Source organism: Protopterus annectens, chromosome 3.part1, assembly GCF_019279795.1.
Source record: "Protopterus annectens isolate FY-2018-M chromosome 3.part1, PAN1.0, whole genome shotgun sequence".
NCBI classification, from domain to species: Eukaryota; Metazoa; Chordata; order Ceratodontiformes; family Protopteridae; genus Protopterus; species Protopterus annectens.
Window position 1 is genome coordinate 1,889,809,118 of NC_056732.1, and position 20,971 is coordinate 1,889,830,088.

The window sequence follows — 20,971 nt, forward strand, 5'->3', positions numbered from 1 at the left end:
ATCCGTGTCAGTGAGACCCATCTGGAGGGTGTCTGTATCAGCTGGAGAATCAATTATGGCCCCTAGTTTCCAGTCGTCTGCGAACTTGGTCAGCCATAGTCCTCCTATGCTTGCCTGTACCTCTGAGAAGTATATACCGAACAGGAGGGGTCCTAGGACTGAGCTCTGGGGGACGCCACTTGTAACCAGTTTAGAGTCGGATGTAGAGTGTGCAACTCTCACCATGTGGGTTCTATCCATGAGCCAGTTGGCAACCCATCTCATGACGTAGGGGTTTATGTTCAAGCTGGTGAGCTTGTCTATACTACTAGAATGGGAAATGGTGTCAAAAGCCTTTGCAAGGTCTAGGTAGGCTGTGTGGACCTCCTTTCCCTCATCTAATGCCTTGATAACCATCTCAAAGAAGTCCACCAGGTTTAGGGGGCATGCTCTGCCCTTAACAAAGCCAAACTGGGTAGGGTCCAAGGTTTGGAGATTTCCAATGTCTCTGCTAATGAGTTTCATGATGACGCGTTCCATAGCCTTGCAGACCAGGCTAATCAGGCTTATAGGGCGATAGTTCCTGGGGTCCATTGTGGCTCCACCTTTGTGGATAAATGTTGCTGTGCACCACTCTGTGGGTACGTAGCCTGTAGACAGGCTGAGTTTGCACAGTGTGTTTAGGTGAGGGCTCTTGTAAGACAAGCCTGGGACACCATCTGGTCCCATTGAAGCTGTGTTTTTGGCTTTGGATAGGGCTGTTTTAACCTGTGTGTTGGTGATTGATGGGGCCCTACATTCTTCTGGTATGGTTATGGGCCCTTTAGGGGGTGAGGGGGGGGTGAAGTTTGCACTAAACCTGTCTGCCAGAATGTTGGCAATGTCAGTCGATTCAGTGTATTTTGTGCCATTCTGCACTAACTCCGAGCAGATCTGAGAGTTTCCACTTAAGTTCTTGACATAGCTAAAGAACGCTTTGTGGTTATCTTTGGAGTTATTGGCAATTTTTCTTTCGAAACTAGCCTTGGATAACTTAATGAGGGATTGTAGTTTCTTGCTGATACTGATCAGGGATGTCTTTCCTTCTTGGGATTTTACTCTTTGCTAAAGAAGTTCTTTGCTAAAGAAGTTCATCATGTAAGTGCATTTCTGGATTCTAAAATTTCAGACACTGTTTTCTCAGAATATGCTGATATTTTCAATAGCTATGCAGGATAAAGTTACAGCTCAGTTGGATAAAATAGTGCATCAAGTGTGATTTGTCCAGTCACAGAACCAGCTGAATGAGTATTGTCTATGGTAGCAGCATTCAAAAAAGGCTTAGACGAAATTAGAATATGTATTGACCCATGAGATCTGAACAAAGCATTGAAGAGACTGCATTATCCAATACGCACATTCAAAAAAGTTTCAGCTCTAATACCGAATGTCACTGTTTTCTCTGTCTTGGATGCAAAGAGTTCATTTTGGCAAGTGATGCTGGATCGCAAATCTTAATTTCTAACTACTTTTGCTACTCCACTTGGCAGATACAGATTCCTAAGGATGCCATTTGGAATACATTCTGCAAATAAGTGTTTCAGTGTGCAATGGAGCAAATTTTTTCAGGTTGGCCTTTTGCCATAATAATACATGATTTATTGGTTGGAGGCAATGGTGAAGCAGAGCATGACAGAAACCTAAAGAAAGTTCTAGACATAGCCCATGAAATAAACTTGAAGCTCTGTTCTCTGAAGTGTAAATTCAGACTTCCAGAAGTTACCTACATTGGTCATTTGTTAACAAGTACAGACTTGAGACCAGGCCCAACCAAGCAAACCACTATTCTTGAAATGACAGCACCAGATAATGTACAATCTCTACAATGTTTTCTAGGCATGGTCAACTATTTAGGCAAGTTTTAACCAGACTTCAGTGGGTTGACAGCACCTTTAAGAGAGCTAACATGCAAAAATGTTGCATGGTCATGGTTGGAACAGCAACATAAGGCATTTGTACACCTTAAGGAGAAAATTGCCACCCCCACCTACATTAAGATACTAGGACGTGAACAATCCAGTTACTCTTTCCTGTGATGCTTCAAAATGTGGTCTTGGTGCAGTCATACTTCAAGAGGGTAGACAAGTAGCCTATGCATCCAGAACACTTACCCAAACTGAGATGTAGTATGCTCAAATTGAGAGCTTTTGGTGATAGTATTTGCATGTTCAAAGTTTCATTATATTTATGGTCAAGCTATTCAGATTGAAACTGACCACCAAACTCTAATTACTATTTTAAAGATGCCTATGCATTTCGATCCAATAAGATTACAGAGAATGATGCTCAAACTGCAAAAGTACAATTTCAAAATGGTCTACACAAAAGGCAAATTGCTTTATCTGGCTGATACCTGATACAGATCACCCAGAAATACCACAGAATAGCTTGATGGAGAGAATTTTGACTTTGACGTGATAGCAGTGCATACTTTTTCTACCACTAGGCTTGATAGTTAAGAGATCACACAAAGACTGATCCAATTTTACAAAAAGCTGAATCACTACATTAATGTTGGATGGTCATCAAAGCAATCTAGCGTACTACCTGAAGTGCAAACCTACTTTCCTTACAGCGATTAATTGTTGATGGAAGATAGCATTATTTTTGAAGGTCCTAAAATTGTTGTTCTGCTTCCTTACAGCAAGAGTATATCCAGATTTTGCATTGTGGTCACCCAAAATCCACATCCACTAAGAGAAGAGCCAGGGAATTAGTATTTTGGCCTTCATTGCCAAAAGGCATTAATAAAGTACTTTCTTCTTATTCAATATGCAATAGTACTAGACCGCATTTGCAAAGAGAACAACTTCAGCTAAGTCCAGTTCCTGAACTGCCTTGGTCAGTCACTGCAACTGATATCTTTGAGTGGAACAATCAACACTATTTGCTTTTGGCAGACTCTTATTTGAATTGGTTTGAGAGTGAGCTACTACCTAACCTAACTTCCACTGCTGTTATTACCAAGTTGAAACATCATTTCTCAGTTCATGGTAGCCCACACAAAGTTCTTTCTGACAATGGTACTCAATTTATTAGCCAGTTGTTTCAGAAATTTGCAAAAGAATGGGACCTTGTACATGTCACCAGTAGTCCTGAATATCCTCAGTCCAAAGGTCTAGCTAAATGTGCAGTACAGAGTGTAAAACAATTACTTGAAAGGTCAAAGATTGACAATGCAGATGTGATCTTGAATTTACTTAATCTCAGAAATGTACCCTGTGATGGTATTCTTGGGTCACCTGCTCAAAGACTACTTTCCAGGCAAACTAGACTACGCTACCCATTAATTCCAGTTTATTGAAGCCGAAACGTAAGAACAATAAAAGCATCTAGACTCAGTTGTTTAAGAAGTGTAATATCCAGAAATCTGGTTATGACCAATCAAACAGATTACTTCATCCATTGAGGGAAGGAGAGATGGTAAGAATCCAGACAACAAAAGGTTTTGATCGAATAGGACAGATTACAGGCATCTGTGCAGAACCAAGATCTTACCTGGTAGACTCAAAAGGTGTAGAATATAGGAGGAATTGTAGACATCTTCCTGTATTTGAATCACCATCATCATCACCATCACAACATTGTTTCTGTGATGCAGACTTCAAATCTAAGAGTGAATCAGACACTTTTCCAATACCAGAATGTGTTCAAAATTCTGATTCCATTCCAGAAAGTGATCAGAACATTGCACAGGTCAATCATTTTGCAGATACTGTTCCAGTTGCCAAATTTCATTTGCAATTCTACATCACATGACCCTGGAAACTACCACCCCATTAGCCTGACGAGCCTAGTCTGCAAGGCCATGGAACGTATCATCTTGGAGCTTATAAACAAAGACATAGGTAATCTCCAAGCCCTGGATCCCACTCAGTTTGGGTTTGTAAAAGGTAGATCATGTCTACTAAACCTGATTGACTTCTTTGAAGCAGTCACTAGAGCTGCAGATGAGGGCAAGGTAGTGCACACAGCCTATCTTGACCTCGCCAAGGCTTTTGATACTATCCCCCACTCTGGAATTATAGATAAACTCACTAAACTGGGCATAAATCCCTATGTCACAAGATGGGGGCCAACTGACTCACTGACAGAACCCACACAGTAAAAGTAGCCTACTCCAAGTCTGACTTCAGACCAGTGAAGAGTGGAGTACCACAGGGTTTGGTCCTGGGTCCTCTCCTGTTCGGCATGTACTTCTCTGAAGTGCAGGCCAACACACAAGGTTTTTGGCTAACAAAGTTCGCAGATGACTGCAAACTGGGAGCCATAATAGAATCACCTAATGATGTAGACATTCTACAAAAGGGCCTCACAGAGACAGATGCTTGGTGTCAAAGTCATGGCCTCAAGCTCAATGCCAAGAAGTGCATTGTCATCCCCTTTGGGAAAAACTCGGTACCCATGAACTACCACATAGGCAGCTCTCTAAACACTGAAATTGTGATGAGACCTTGAGACACAGGTGGACAGTAGTCTCTCCTTTGATAACCACATCGGCACAGTAGTCAGAAAATCCTTCTACGTGGCACACCATATCACAAAAGGGTTCTCCTCTAGAAAAAAGGAGGTCATTGTTCCTCTCTACTCATCTCTCATCAGACCTATTATAGAGTTCAATGCCCCGTTTGGCATGTATCTCAAAAGACACCTAAAACAGTTGGAAAGGCCACAGAAATACCTCACTAAGAGGATTACTGGCCTCAAACAGATGCCATACTGTCTCAAACAACTCCAGCTCTACTCCGTCACATATCGCCTACTCAGAGACGGTCTCTGCCTAACATACAAAGCTATGTCAAACCATGATCTGTTGGACATGCTACACTTAAAGAAATCCCAATCTCTCTGAACCACATGCTTTTTATACCTAGTTTACTGAGTTTATAATTCCAGAATGGAGGATGGGGTTGAAAGCCTTGGTGAGATCTAGACGTCTATCAGGTTTAAGAGACATGATCTGCCTTTTACAAACCAAACTGGGTGGGGTCCAGAGAGATTATCAATGTCTTTGTTTATAAGTTCCATGATGATATGTTCCATGGCCTTGCAGACCAGGCTCATCAGACTAATGGGGTGGTAGTTCCCAGGGTCCGTGGTGGCTCCCCCTTTGTGGAGTGGGATAACCGTTGCTGTGTGCCATTCATTGAGCACAAAGGCTGAGGTGAGGCTATGACTGAACATGGTACTTAGGTGGGGTGCCAGTTCATTCTGTAGTTCATGTAGAACACAGCCTGGGATGTTGTCAGGTCCCATGGATGCTGTGTTCTTGGCTTTGGAGAGTGTGCTTTTTACCTGTGCAGCCATGATTACAGGAACTTTGCATTCTTCCGGCATAGAGATGGGCCTTTTTGGGGGTGAAAGGGGGGTAAAGTTATCACTAAACGTATCTGCCAGGATGTTGGCAATATCAGTTGGTTCTGTATATTTAGTGCCATTATGCTGTAACTCAGAGCAAATCTGAGTGTTGCCATTGAGATTCTTGACATAGCTATAGAATGCATTGTGGTTGTCTTGAGAATCAGTGACGATTTTGTTTTTGTAACTAGCTTTGGAGGATTTTATGAGGGATCTCAGCTTCTTACTGAGGCTGATCAGGGAGTTCCTCCAATCATGGGAATTTACTCTTTTTTGCAACAGCTTCTTTCTTCTGTTGTAATGTTTGTTTATGGCAGGGGACCCCCAGATTGGCTTCCTTTTTTTGGAGGATAGCATCTTGGTTCTGTTAGGGATAGCACGATCCATGCACTCGTGTAAGTGCTTGGTTCTGTTAGGGATAGCACGATCCATGCACTTGTGTAAGTGCTTATGAAGTGCATTTGTGTAGGATTCAGTAGTTGTACCTATATTGTCCATCTGCAAGGGTGTCATGAAGTTTGCCACTTCTGTCTTAAGAAGCGTGAAGTTGGCTTTGGAGAAATTTTTTACAGTTGGTTTCCCTAATGGGGGTGGGGGTGGGATGTGGATGTCTAGAGTGATTAGCTTGTGGTTGGATCTGACCAATGAGGAATTGATCTCTGGTGTGGAACACCAGTCACCCATGTTGGTAATGACCAGGTCTAGGATACTGCTGCCCCTGGTGGGGGTGTGGATAAGTTGATCCAAGGCATTCAAATTTATGAATTCCAGAAAACATTGAGCAAAAGAGTTGGTACATGAGTAGTTTTCCCAGTTAATGGTGGAGTAGTTGAATTCAGCCATTATTAGTGTGTTTGGTTGTACCCTAATATTTTTCAGTGTATCAAGAAATAAGGAGTGGGAATCCTGGGGCCTGGTAGGTGATCTGTAGCAAGCTACAATTTGGATTGCGGTCTTGCCCAGAGTTAGTTGCACTTGGATAATCTTGGATGCATTATGCTGAGCATCTAGCCTGGAGGTGTGGATATCCTTAATGAATATGGACACGCCTCCACCTTTAGTGTTTCGGTCCAGATTAGGTGGCCGAAAGGTATGGAATGAATTATAGCCTGGTAATGCAGGAGTGCTCTCTGGGGCCTTGAACCAGGTCTCTGTCACTGCACAAATGTCGATGTTCTCCATTTTAAGGAGTGCCTCGAGTGAGTGCATTTTGAGGTTTAGACTTCTAGCATTGAGTAGCATTACCCTCAGATTTTGCTTGCTTGTATCTGTTATGGTGGTGAATTTGTCATTTGAACCATGCCTAAAAAAGACACTATAGGGGTGGCAAGAGCCTTAGCCAGTATCCTAATCCCAAAGGCAACAAACAGGTTAAGGCCATCTCTGGCAAAGCATCGTGGTCTGTCAAACATGTCATCCTAGGCTGACAGATACAGAATACCCATAGAATGACAACAAAAGCTTAACCAATTGTTGAAGTCAATCATTTTGTCCTTGTACTGTGGTATCATTCTGGGGCGGCCGCGGTGGTGCAGCGGTTAGCGTTGCCGCCTCACAGCAAGAGGTTCTCCGGTTCGATTCTCAGCTGGGGTGCCTTCTGTATGGAGTCTGCATGTCCTCCCTGCTGTCACATGGGTTTCCTCTGGGTGCTCCTGTTTCCTCCCACATCTCAAAGACATGCTGTAGGTGGATTGGACACTCTAAATTGGCCCTAGGTGTGAGTGTGCATGTGTGTGCCTTCTGTGGAAGGTTGGGTGCCGGGCTGGCAACTCAACACCATAAAAACTCCACTGCCAATCATGAGCAGACAATTGATCCGCTGTGGCGACCCCTAACCGGGAAAAAGCTGAAAGAAGAAGAAGACGACTGTGGTATCATTCTGGGTGATGGCAGGATGCTACTCAGGGCTAGGTCATACCTGCCTGGGCTACAAGGTTGGAGAGCTCCTCCACATGTCTTTTCATGTAGTCCAGGGAGGTACTTTTCAGGTCATTCACTCCAACATGGACAATGACAGAGTCATATTTGTATTTTATGTGGAGTGGCCTGAGTGCGTGCATTATGTGGTGGATCCAGGCAGCTGGCAGTAACTTTCTCTTTGTTTAGCCTGTTGAGTGGAACATCAGTGTGCCTGACTATAGAGTCACCTATGACTAGAGTGTTGGGTACGTTGTTATGCCTTATGGGCTGTGGTTGAGTGGCACACTGAGTTTGTGGGCTATGTGTCATTTGTTGTGTTGGGGGTGGAGGTTGCTTGCATTTCTGCTTTCGAGGTCTCTGTTGCTTGGGCAGATTTTTATCGAGAGTCTCTGTGAATGCAGATGTGTGTTTTGTGTTTCTGTGTGTGTTTTTGGTGGTGTAGGTTTTGAGGGACTATTTGATGAGTGTGGTGTGATGCAAGTGTTTACCTTCTCCTCTTGACTGTCTAGTCCCGTCTTGGGTGAAGAGAGCTTTGTTTCCAGTTTGGCTATATAAGTGCATCTCTCACAGGTTGTGGTGTTGGGTGGTAGGAGGAGAGGGTTGTCGGTGTACATGAGACAATTGGTGCATTGCCCCAAGATGTCCAGATTCATCAGATAGACAGGAGAAAACACCAGGAGCTGACCCTTAGACATGCTTGGATGGGTGCTTATTTATTAAGTACTAAAATCTGTGTTCTTCTAGATGAGTGAGGAAAGTTGAGTGCTGTGCTAATTTGTAGCTTATTTAGTGCTTACAATGAGTTCTGAACAAGTGCTAACCTCAAAAAAACAGATTTGAGTGCTAAAACTAAAAGAAAAAGTGGCTAGTTCTAAGGGAAAGTTTGAAGAGCAGACTTTATGGCGCCAGGAATAGTTCAACCCTAGCTGGGCGGCGATGCATAAAGAGTATATATATATATATATATATATATATATATATATATGTGTATATATATATATATATATATATATATATATAGTTTTTATAACAGTAGCAAATGAGCAAACTGATTTAAGCAAATTAACCAGTAAAAAGCTAAATGCTGAGCCCCGTACCAGCAGTCTTCGATCAGACAAGTTCTAACTGCACACTCCTGCCACTGGGGTGCAGGGGAACCTTCTCCAAAAAAAGACTGCCTGAATCAGTGCTCAAGTTATACAAACAAAGCTAGATTAAGCAGGTCTGAATCTGGTCTATGCTACAGCAACAAGGCAAAACAATTTTAGAAAGAAACAGTTCAAATAAGCAGGCACAATAAGCTTTTAACCAGAAATTCCCAGCTCAGAAGGACAGAATCTACCCTCTCCTCCCACAAGAGTGCAGACCACAAACCTTAATATAAAATAACTGTCCTGAAGCCCAAGTGCTTAAACCAGAACTAATACACTTTTAGAATAACAGACACTGAGCCTTCAATCAGAAATTCCCAGCTTAGAAGGATGTAAGCTACCTGTCCTTCCACAACATTGCAGACCACAAACCTTCTTAATGTAAAACAACTGGTCTGAAGCCCAAGTGCTTAAACCAAAAGGCTTGGAATAACAGTTACAATTTAATCAGGCTACTACCAAGCAGTAATAAATGCAGCAGAATAAGTACAATTGAGTACTTGTAAGAAGAGACAAAAACAAAATAAAGTAGGAAGAAACACAAATACAGTAAAAGCAGGTGAATAAAGTGCAATTTTTTTTTGTTAGTAAAGTGCAAGGAGGGAGGAATGATGAACCTAAGTGGGTTGGCCTTCTCAAATCTTCTCTATGTATGAAGTAGAGTGAACACTAGACTCGGAATATGATTTCACTGTACTCTGTTAAGTGAGCAAATGAGATGGACCCAGGAGGAGTGTTCAAATACTGATTTTCAGGAAGGGCGGGCAAATCCAGAGCTACCAACATTAACACCAAACCAAGAACAGGGAGGGTAGTTCAGAAACTAACTGCAGAGAGAGACACACAGCACACTATTCACTGAAAACAATTAGGTAACAGAAAAATAAAATACAGTACTTTTAAAACTGCAAGTTTGCACTTAACAGAAAAATAAAATACAGTACTGCAAGTTTGCTCTTAACTTCAGCTTCTAATGCAGGTAATAGTAGCCAGTCAAGTCACTCAGAAATTGAGCATAAATGAATTCTTGGCATTGTGGCTAGTACTTAAAGTACAGAGGAAACCCTCAAGGCTAATAATATCATATACCAAAGAAGTGAGACAACCCCCTTACTGCAGAGAGACACATAGCACACCATTCACTGAAACAATCAGGTAATAGAAAAATAAAATACAGTACTTTTAAAACTGCAAGTTTGCACTTAACAGAAAAAATAAAATACAGTACTGCAAGTTTGCACTTAATTTCATCTTCTATTGCAGTTGATAGTAGCCAACCAAGTCACTCAGAAATTGAGCAATAGTGCATGCAGTGATTAGCTACAACTGGTTATGGCTGTATTCCCACTTGCGAGCTTTAAATAGGGCTGAATTCCTGCCCTTTGCTGTAATTGGATGATTTTAAATATGCTGAGCTAAGCTAAGCAATGCACAAATATGCTCAGCTAAGATGAGCACTGCTTAAAGGGGTAGGTGCTAAGCACTGCTTACCAGTGTGCAAATCCAGTTAGCTATACTAATTATTGCTTAGCATTTATATTTAAGCAATGCGTACACCACCTAAGCATAGCTGAGCACAACTTAGCATTGTTCAGCTTTCATTTTATAGACTATAAGGATTGTGGGGTTGATTCATCATCACTGACATTATGCTATGTATGTTTACCTTCCATGACATCCCCTATGTGCTTTCATTACATTATTCTCTTGTGTGACTGTACTGTATAGGACACTCCTGGCTGCTGCGTTTTTCCCCTGCTGGTAGCGTTTGCGCAAGCAACCCTTCTGCCTGTATACATCCCCCAGCTTCAATATCCTGCTTAATACTGGAAGCCCAGAGTCAACCCTGAACACTGATACCTGAACTACCTACTCCTGAAACAGGACTGAACTAGACATAAAGACTTGTCTTCCCCATAGTACTCTGCCTTGAGATACAGGAACTTGTCTTTTGAAACAAGCAACCCTTCTGCCTGTATACATCCCCCAGCTTCAATATCCTGCCTAATACTGGAAGCCCAGAGTCAACCCTGAACACTGATACCTGAACTACCTACTCCTGAAACAGGACTGAACTAGACATAAAGACTTGTCTTCCCCATAGTACTCTGCCTTGAGATACAGGAACTTGTCTTTTGAAACAAGCAACCCTTCTGCCTGTATACATCCCCAGCTTCAATATCCTGCTTAATACTGGAAGCCCAGAGTCAACCCTGAACACTGATACCTGAACTACCTACTCCTGAAACAGGACTGAACTAGACATAAAGACTTGTCTTCCCCATAGTACTCTGCCTTGAGATACAGGAACTTGTCTTTTGAAACAAGCAACCCTTCTGCCTGTATACATCCCCCAGCTTCAATATCCTGCTTAATACTGGAAGCCCAGAGTCAACCCTGAACACTGATACCTGAACTACCTACTCCTGAAACAGGACTGAACTAGACATAAAGACTTGTCTTCCCCATAGTACTCTGCCTTGAGATACAGGAACTTGTCTTTTGAAAGTATGTACATATATTCCTATGTGACTTAAACTGTAATATAATCCTGTAGTTATTTAAGTAAGCGTTCCCTGCAGGACTATCAGCAGCCACAGTCTCTATTATATACCCCCTGCCTGTAATAATCTCTCCTCCTACTTTGTCTCTATACTTCGCTCCCATTTACCTTTGTTAACCTCTCACCTATTACTCTCCCCCTGCTTGTAAATTACTTATCTTTTGTCTTACCCCTACCTCCCCCAGTCTCTCTAAACCCCTTTAAGTAAATTGTACTTTCCTTACCTGCTTACCTTACCTTACCTGCTTTAACCATTCTATCTAGTCTCTCTAATACCCTTATGGTAGATCCTACCTACCTTTCCTGAAAGGCATTTTACCCTTTTTCTTTCACTACCTTGCTCCCAGATAATAGCCTTGAAACCCTTTCTGCTCTCATCTTACCTCTGCTACTCCTGAACCTATCTCTTTGTCGCTCTATCAGCTCTTAGCCAGCTCTTTTTCCACTCTGCTAACTTAATCTCTCAACCCCCAGGTACCTTACCTAAATCTAGCACAAATCTAGTACAGTTTACTTAACCTTACCTTAGATTTAACCCCTAGGTACCTTACTTAACCTTAGATTTACCTCCCTCTTCACTGATTGTTCTCCCTCTAAACCTGTCTGTGTCTGCACCCGCTCCGTTCGCCCTTCGGGCTCACTCCGCTCCCCTACCCTACCCCCAATTCCCACCCACCCCCAGTGCTCCTATTCTTATACCACACCCCCTCACTACCTACACCACACCCCCTCACTCCTCTAACCAATTAATCACTCCAAACAATTATCTTCACCTACCACACCCTCCTCTTTACTATCTCTACTTATAGTACTGCTTCCCATTTTTTACTACCCCTCCCTCTACCTAAGTCTCAGTTTTTCCCACTAGTCCTTTTTATCTTATCTCTCTCCTCTTCCTTTGCATTTGTAATCGTGTATATATATATATATATATATATATATATATATATATATATATATATAAATATTTATATCAGTATACTTTGATATTACAATATGTATACTACTGGAAAAGTTATCTTAACCTACTTAATAATCTTATCCATATATTTACCTGTCCTGACCTCAGCCTATCTCCTAACCTATTTTGAAAACTCCAATCTCACCCTCAACAATCTCCCTCCAAAACAAACAACCACTCTTGATATTTCTCACTCACTTACACATATTAACATAATCTTTACTCCCTGCTATACATCACCTCAATACCATCGATATGCACACATTAAGTATAACAACCTATTAATAAAAAATGGAAACTTCTAATTAACTACTCACATAACCCAATATCTAAAACACAAAGCCCTACCTTAAAGGATGGGGACATACATCCTAATCCTGGCCCAACCAATGCATCTATAGGAAATATTCACTGCATGACTTCCCTAACCTGCCAACCTTAACCAAAATCTCCAACTCTCTACTTATAGCACATCTCAATATCCAGTATCAATAACAAAATTGCACACCTTCATGCTCTCCTTCATATTCACTCTTTTGACATTTTCTGCCTAACAGAAACATGGTTAAAACCTGGAACTAAGGATAATGAAATTATCCCCCCTGGCTACAATATATTGAGACAAGACCGAACTAAACGTAAGGGTGGGGGAGTAGCACTTCTCTATAAAAGTGGCCTACAGATCTCCTCTATAAATGATAGCCCACCTATGGTTAGCAAGGCTGAAGTCCTCATCTCCAAACTTCAAATCAATCCTAACAAATCCCTCTATGTGATTTGTATCTACCTACCGCCTGGTAATAACAACACTATAATAGAAGATATTCTTAGCTGGGTATCCTCAACTTACCCACAAGAAACTATAATTCTAGGTGATTTTAACACAGACTGGAAAACCTTCAACACTAATAACCCTCACACATATTAATCTCCATGGCTTTACTCAAACTATCAACTCAACTACCAGAATCAACAAACCAACTAAAAAAGAGACCACCTTAGACTGGATACTTATAAATAAACAACCCCATACTTATAATGTAGGAACTTTACCAGATGATCTAAGCGATCATACTCTAACTTATATTATAAGACAAAGAAATGACATTTTCAACACCCCTACCTACAGGATTTCACGAACTAATAAACAGTTTGACCCTGTACTATTCCAAAATGAACTCAAAGCATGTGACTGGAAACCTCTAAAAATACTCCCACTAGAGGAGGCTGTCAAATATTTTAACTCCAAATTCCTTGCAATCCTAGATGTGCATGCACCTAAACGATCTATTAGAATAAAATCCAAACCAGCCCCCTGGCTTACAAAAGAGACGCGACAAAAAATTCTACTTAGAAATAAAGCTTGGTCTACATGGAGAACTAACAGAACTTCCCCTGAACAACAAACTTTTAGAGAGCTAAGAAACATCACTAAAAAAGCCATACTCTCCGACAAAAAGAACTACTACTGTAAGCTACAACAAACACACCAGAATAATCCTCAAAAATTTTGGACTAACATTAATAGGCTCCTTAACCCTGGCCACTCTAGTACACCAGCCCCTCATGATGCTGATCATAATACCCCAATTCAAATAGCCAACAACTTCAACACCTATTTTACAGAAACTATACAATCCCTAGCTAGTCAGCTTTCAACTGATAACAGAAGGATCCCATTTTCCTCAGCTGGATCATTACCTACATTTACATTTCAGCCTATCTCAACCACTTTCATCTATAGAATCTTATTAAAACTTAAACCTTGCACTCCTTCAGCCGACCAATTGCCTTCTGAATACTTACAAAAGCAGCCAAAGTTATGGCCTTCCCCATATCCATCCTACTTAACAGAACCATTAATGAAGGAAGTATTCCAGACATCTGGAAAATCTCCCACATCATCCCCTACATAAAGGAGGTAAATCCTATGATTACTCTAATTATAGACCAATAGCCCTGCTATCACCTCTAGCAAAGATCATGGAAAAGTGCATTCACCACCAGCTATTAGAACACCTTACTAAACATGACATACTGGCTAAATGCCAGCATGGCTTTAGGCCATTTCATAGCACTACCACTGCTCTACTCTCTTTACTGACTCCATATATAGGAATCGTAATAATAACACCCTCTCCTCTGCTCTCTTCATCGACCTTTCAAAGGCTTTTGATATGGTTAACCATCCACTGCTTATAAATACTCTTGAACTTCTTGCTCTAGACACACGAGCCATACAATGGTTCAAGTCTTACCTTAACAATAGACAGCAGGCAGTTCTCTGGGAAAACAAACTTTCATCCCACCTACCAGTCACCCTTGGAGTTCCCCAGGGCTCCATTTTAGGACCTCCTCTTTTCTCACTATTCATCAACGACCTTCATATAGCAGTCCCTGAAGCCACCTGTATTCAATATGCCGATGATTCCACACTTATATGTTCTGCCAACACCACGTCTGATCTATACTTTCTAACTCAGAAAGTATTCAACTCAGTAGAAGACTGGTTCCTGAAACGCTGTCTCCTTTTAAACGCCAAAAACCAAGCTTCTACTTTTCACACCTACCAATAGGTCCTCTCCCATAAACTTCTCTATTAAGTCTAACAATGGTACCCTCATCGTTCCTGATCCTACTACCAAACTATTAGGAGTTACAATTGACAACAACCTCAACTTTGATAACCATATAAATAACACCATTCAAACAGTGAACAGAAAATGGGCTCCTTATATCGAATTAAACCCTTCTTAACTCCCATAGCTAGAACCACTATTGCCCACTCTCACTTAGTCTCTACTCTTCTCTATGCTTCTCCCATTTATACTAACCTAAAGAAAAATAATCTTCTCAAACTGTCTAATTCCTACAACAATATTGCCAGATTTGCCACTGGAAATGCATTTCAACACACCACTGTCTGAACCTTAACCAGCTAGACTGGCTTGAACTCCCTAACATGATAACTTATTCCCAACTCACCATTGCTCATAAAATATTTTACAAACCAAATCATACTCCAATACTTGCCAACCTAATTACTCCTTATAATAATCTAAATTCCCTACGCTCCTCTAGCAAACTACGTGTTAGCATAAGTAAGTCCAATAACTTGTCAGGTGACAGCCTATTCTCCAATACTGTTGGGAAACACTGGAACCTTCTACCTACCGACTTAACACTACTACCTTCTCTGTCACTCTTTAAGCAAAAACTCAAACGTCACCTAAAATCTCTCTGGCTATGCCCCTGCACGAACCCTGATTAATCTACTACCTATCCTACTTTATCTTCTTACTGCCTATGGATACCTATTCACAATCTATATACCTCTCTGTATTCTAAATCTGGATATTGTAAAACTTTTATAACCACAAATATTTAAGTTGACTACAATGAACTCTAGTGTATCCTTTCACATCATATGATTATGTGACTGACATGACTTTATACTCACCTTTTTATTATTGTACTTTTTAAAAACCTTTCATCTTTATTCTAAATACTTACTATTTTATGTGTTTTTATTATTTTCTAACGTGTTTTATAATTTGATATTTCATTTTGAGCTATGCTGGAGCTTTTCTCCCCGGGCCTCTACTGAAAATGGAAATATATCCAGTTGGACTAGCCCGGTCAACAAATGTAAAATAAATAAATAATAAATATGGGAGTTTCATGTGTTTACTAGACTGACACCTCACTTTTGGACCTGCTGCACAACCCTGGTTGACAAATATATATTATTTACTACCTAATTATACAAAATAAAATATTTTAGTATTGCTTTCACATATAAAAGGGAAAAGACTTTATTCAGACTCAAACTGAGATTGACTACAAGCAAAGTGGAAGCTCTAGCCACTATGCTATTGCACTTTGGGAACTTTAGTTGTATATTTCTATTTAGCTCTTTGGGATGGTTAAGCAATGCTGAACACAGCTGTGCAACACACACACTTGCTCAGCTACGCTTACACTTTATTTGGAGCAGAAAAAAAAGTGTTTTGTTTCTTATTTACTTTGAAGCATGTATATAGCTATCAGCCTCTTAGGGCAGGACAACTGGACAAATACATCATAACTGGGGGGACTCTGGCCACAACTGCGGGCACTTTATAACATGTTTCTTCTTGGGAACATGCTTACTTATTTGGTATGCCAGCGTGTACACTGGAATACCTAGCTGGACATTCTATGTGCTGGCCTGTTGTTTGCAGGGTGTGCCTGTTTGTTTTCTTTACATTCAGTGTCCACGGTCACTATTATTGTTTACGTACAGTGTTCGTGGACACTGTTTTTGTTTTCAAAGTGCCATATGGCACTTCCTGAGTGCAGGGGGCATGTTTACTGTGCGAACACTGCTGGGATATGCCCCTGCACTCGTTCATGTTTTGTGTCCATGTAGGTTACACAGCAGCGCACCTTCATGAATATGCAAGGCACGCTGCTGTGCCACATGGACATGGAACCACTCCGTGCATGAATCACACTGTTCCTGCATGGAGTTTTCTGAATATAGGGGATTGTTTGTTAGTTACATGAGACAGAAACTTGAGTATGGAATAACAATATGGAAACCCTATAAGAAAACAAGCATGAGTAAACTGGAAGGAGCACAGCAGAAATATACCTACGGCATCCATGGATGTGAAAATTTAAGTTATTATGAAAGACTAAAATATCTGAACTTGTACATTGTCTCTTACAGATATCTAAGAGGAGATCTAATTCAGGTATATAGGGCATTTAGGGACACCTACTTCTGGGAATGTTTGGGGTTATCAAAAAGTACTTGACAATCATCAGATAACCTACGTAGAAGATTCTATAGGCATGACAAGTGTACTAATTGGTTCTCTGACAGAGTAGCTGATGCATGGAAGAGACTACCAAAGTACATTAAAGAAAGTACTAGTTTAGATATTTTTAAGCAAAGCCTGGACACTTATTATGGGAACAAGTGTTTTAGTACATTGGCAAGCTAGCAGGGCATTACTATCCATGCTTGACATATTTGTATGTATGTATGTATGCCCCCTACAGAAGGATGACACACTAAAGAGTGCAACACCCCTCCCCATAGAAGGACGGTGCACTAAAGTGTGTAATTCCCTCCCCCGCACAGAAGGTTGGGACAATAAAGAGTGCAGCAGCCCCCCCCCCCCCCATGCTGCACTGTAGCATCAGTATTGGAAAATGGATCCAACTATCTGGTGTAGGACTAAAAGTCATAGCCCTCTACTCCAACAGAAAACGTGCTACCTGTCAAGCTACTCAGATTTTAATGAGTGGCATTAAATGATTTACATTAATCAGGAGCAGAGCAGGTAATCATAATTATTATATGAGTTTTCAATACCTGGAGCAATCAGTACAGTGCAATATTCATGCAGGATGAATAGGCAAATATACAGTGCGGAAAGCAGTCAAGATTTCAATAACTCTATCATGCATGCAAGCAGGCAGACATAAAAACATTATACAGAGCACAAATATTATGATGAACAGCAAATGCACAAAATAATACTGCAAGGCCAAGGTTTACATCCTTAAGCTAGTAAAACCAGCAACAAAAAACAGAACTAACTATGGGTAATACTGAACAGAGTGAGGTAGGATCATGCAATGTATCTAGCAATATGTGGGTTTGTGTGTGTGTGTGTGTGTGTGTGTATGTGTGTGTGTGTGTGTGTGTGTGTGTGTGTGTGTGTGTGTGTGTGTGTGTGTGTGTGTGTGTGAGAGAGACATTAACCACAGAAAGAGAAGACTTCTTACAGAATTTTATTCATTCTTTGTGTGACTTCTTACAATATTTTATTATTTCTCTGCAGTCATTTTGTAGTCCTATGTCATTGCATAATGCCTGAGAAAGTAAGAAATATTCTGCTAATTTTGTACTTCCTGTTCCACAGACAAACAGACCCATTCATTACCTTCAGGCATTCCCTCTGAATTCCCATATACAAAACATTTTAGTAGCCGTGCATTTTCCATATGCACTGCCAAAATGTGGCACAATCTTTCTTATCTGTATGCTATTCACTGACACCCATTTCACCTTATGCTTATTACAGATTTCACAACTTGCATGCAGAAATATGCTGCCACTTTTTCTTGGATGAAATATAAAAGACTGAAGTAGTCAGTAAGGTATAAACTTGTTTTCTAATTTTTGCCAAAATGAAAGAAATGCTTGTTTGCATTTACATGTCACTGTGTATACGTCTGTGCTGCAGACATTTTGCTCCTTATCCCTTGTATCTGCAGTGTTTATCATAGGTAATGGCTGAAGTAAGTTCCATACTGATCCCTTAACTAGTTATCAGATGAATAGGTTCCACTTAACTAGTTGTCAGATGAATAGGTTCCACTTAACCAGTTATCAGATGATTAGGTTCCACTTAACTAGTTATCAGATGATTAGGTTCCACTTAAGTAATCAGATGAATAGGTTCCACTTAACTAGTTATCAGATGAATAGGTTCCACTTAATTAGTTATCAGATGATTAGGTTCCACTTAACTAGTTATCAGATGGATAAGTTCCACTTAACTTGTTATCAGATGAATAAGTAAACATTGTTCCAGTTAACTAGCTATCAGATGAATAGGTTTCACTTAACTGGTTACCAGATGAGTAGCTTCCACTTAACTAGTTATCAGATGAGCAGGTAAACATTGTTCCACTTATGCAGTTATCAGATGAACAGGTAAGCATTTATTGATGCACATTATTTCTAGAACAAGACGTAGCATGAACCCTGTTATCCCCTCAGCTTGTACTTGGGTTTGTTGCCTATAAATATATAATCTCTAGAAATCTGGGGAATTTATAGGTTCATAGGTTGGTACTAGGCTATCAGCCCTAGGACCTATACAAGCCTAGCCATAACAATTCCCTGGCTATTTCTTCCCACACTATTTACTTCCCTGGACCCCTGTCTAGCAGGGTGACTGACGTGATCCCCGGGGTGAATTTCCTTTCTCCCATCCAGTCATCAAGGTTCCTTTTGAAGAGGGCCAAAGAGGCACTCTTCTTGACATGTATGGGCAATCTATTCCAGAGTCTGGGGAGTCTGTGGGTCACTGATGAAGTGAAGTTGGACAAACTTAAGCAAATATTTAAAAATATTTTCTCAAATGCTCTTCAGATACACCTTCTACCTCCATGTTTGTATAGCATTAGTTAATATTGCAATTCTCTGAAAGTAAAATGTTAACATTTTTGCTGCCTTAGTGGTTTATTATATACTAATATTTTCATTTATCTTATTGTTATAGGTTAATATTTGAACTGAAGATTGTCTTTAAAATAACTGCATATTTCTTAAAATGAAAAAAGGTTTTCATGAGAGAAGCATCTTCATTCTGGGAAAGTCATGAACTGCAAATGTTCATTCTACAATATAAATTTATATGGTGGAGGACTTTGATCATCACATATTTTCTGCTTTCATTTTACCTATCAGTCTGGGAAGAATCTGGTTGTCAGGGTAGTCTGTCAGATATTGCTTAATATATTATTTGTGATTTTAGCTTACTAGTATGTTTTCAGTAGCATTATAGAAGAGATGTTTTCTAGAGTGCATTTGTTTAACTGTTTCTTACATAACTTTTACAAACATTATAAGCAAATTATATATTGTTACCTTCAGCATGAGACTGTAACTCTGTATTTTTATTGATCTGTACTCAAGTGAAACTAAACCTTTAACATGAAATCATAACATGAATACTCAAGAAAGGTTACAGCTATAATACAGCTTAAGATATGTTGGAATGAATTCACCATGAGTGACAGTTATAATGTGGATGTTTGTGATATCTAATAAACATACCTTCATATTACTGGTCTGACTGGAGTTTTGCATGATTTCTGTAATGGTCATTGTTATTATGGTATATGCATTAGTGGTATTCACTAAAACAGCTCATTGACTCTTAGTTCATGATATTAATATTCTGATTTTACTATGGACGGTGCAGTGGTGCAGCGGTTGTATTGTCACCTCACAAGAGTTTCTCCAGTTCAATTCTCGTCTGGGGTGACTTCTGTGCGAAATCTACATGTCCTTCCTGCATTCGTGTGGGTTTCCTCTGGGTGCTCCAGTTCCATCCCATGTTACAAAGACATGCAACTGGAGCATTTCTCCCTGGGCCTCCACTAATAATTGGCTCTGTTCCAAGTTGGACTTTCTCAGTAAACAAATGTTAAATAAATAAGGTTTCCTGCTGCATTCACTGCTTTGATAAAGGCTCCATATGCAGTAATAGCAGCCACTGTTTATAATGCTGAGTATATAAAGTTTTTTTGTCCTTCACTGCTTAATGTCCATCAGCTCCATCTGAGGTTATTGACCCATCTGTCTCTTTCACCAGGGTAAGACTTGCCAAGAGAAGCCATCCGTAACACAAACTTCAGGGGCTTTTATTGTTAGGTCTTTAACCTACCCAAAGATATGCTGAGTGAGGACTCTACAGAAGGATGTTCACTGGACTTTGGACAAAACTGGCATTTCCACAAGGAACATAACAGTGCAAATTACCGCAGTGACTAGGGTTGCCACCTATTCATTTTTTTTCCGGGCTATCTGGAAATCAAATCAATTCTCTGGTAGTCTGGATAATACTGTGCAAATTCTGGTATTCTGTTTCAGAAAGGAAACAGACTATCATAGTTTGTTAAATTGGTTGATCTGCTATGCTTTTTTACAGAAACGCACAGAAAACTGGCTGAAAGCAGGCATTAGGAACCGAAAAAAAGAGGGCGTTCCTGTCTGCCAGTGTCATAGTGATGTCACAAAGTGGGCGGGACATGGACAGGAGAGGGGCGGGGAATGGGCGTGGTTACATGCGATACAAGGGGTGTGGTCTTACTATGGTTTTAGCCACAATGAAAGGTGGCAACCCTACCGGTGACTAAGACAGTAAATAACTTGATACATTTCCCTGGTATCCACCAGAGACGGTAAATAACTGTACATTCCAAACGACC

At 40.5% G+C, this 20,971-nt stretch overlaps 1 long non-coding RNA gene across 1 annotated transcript in view; it reads left to right on the forward strand.

Annotated features, from left to right (window-relative positions):
• LOC122798806 overlaps positions 1 to 19,824 on the forward strand; it is a 217,589-nt gene extending 197,765 nt beyond the window's left edge. Inside the window, exon 2 of the long non-coding RNA XR_006364306.1 lies at positions 19,258 to 19,824. This is a non-coding gene — a long non-coding RNA (uncharacterized LOC122798806). The remainder of the gene's footprint in view (positions 1 to 19,257) is intronic.
• Positions 19,825 to 20,971: the final 1,147 nt, after the last annotated feature.